Below are 1,081 nucleotides of genomic sequence, written 5' to 3'. Positions count from 1 at the left end.
GGAGGCGAACCCGCGGTTGTTCCACGAGGATTTAAATTCTTCCGGATAAGATTTTAACGATCGTTCGCATTTGTTCCCTTCTTTCCCCGTACCTCAAGACCATCAATCATATTTCAGGATATCCACTTTAAGGATGTATTGGCTATACAGTTAATCCCAAAAGTGTATGTACCTCAGAAAAACGCATTTCCTNATATACTTCATACGTTTTATATTTCGTATCACAGTTTGTGCCGTGCTAATTTCATTTTTAATTACGCTGGGCAAAGTGTATTCTGTATATATGATTGCGTATGAAAATTATTAGAACACCTACTTTCAAATTATAATTTCCATTTTCGTTCGTTCATGTGAAACATTTTAAATTTATATTTTTGCGTATCACGAAATGTTTATTAGCACGCCTGAGGCATTTGAAGGAAGCCAATGCGGGGAAGTTCGGAGCACTTGAAACCGTGCCAGGAATTTATAGCTAATGAATTATTCATGTGAAACGAAAAAATTGTCTTCTAGAGACAAAGAGCTTTTAAATAGTCCTTCATGGAATTTGATCCTCTGATTAGGAGGTGCAGGAAAACCTTAGAGTGGATAAATCGTATCGAAAATGAGGGGACTAAGAGCAAACCAATTAAGACACTAACACGACTCGAGACGTTAATTGCTCCGACGTTAAGCCTCCAGCAAAAATGGAGAAACGTGTACGGAAAGTTTGACGATATTTTCTTGAAAGACGTAAATTAAAAAAAATGTTTATCAGTTAAAAACAATTTCTTGTACATATCATCTAAACAGACGCACGAATATTCGTAGAAATGCGTTTCACCCCGGAGCTGGGATTCTGATAGATCCTTTCTCCGTAGGTGCCTATATCATACGAGGAACGTGTGCTACAAATTTCGTATTTCCAGGATTCAGTATTTCATACTAAACGTTGATATAAATCAGTTAACGCTTCAGGACATCTTTTCTTATAAATTTTTAGATATTGCTATGTGAACTCAGGTTTTTTGATATTTACATGCAATCTTTACGTTATATTGCGCACATTTGGTATAAATGCATGAAATCCACGGATCAGACA

Source organism: Ceratina calcarata, unplaced genomic scaffold (genome assembly GCF_001652005.2).
Source record: "Ceratina calcarata isolate Rehan_Ccalc_2016 unplaced genomic scaffold, ASM165200v1 scaffold250.2, whole genome shotgun sequence".
Taxonomy (NCBI): domain Eukaryota; kingdom Metazoa; phylum Arthropoda; class Insecta; order Hymenoptera; family Apidae; genus Ceratina; species Ceratina calcarata.
Note: the sequence above shows the minus strand (reverse complement) of the source record.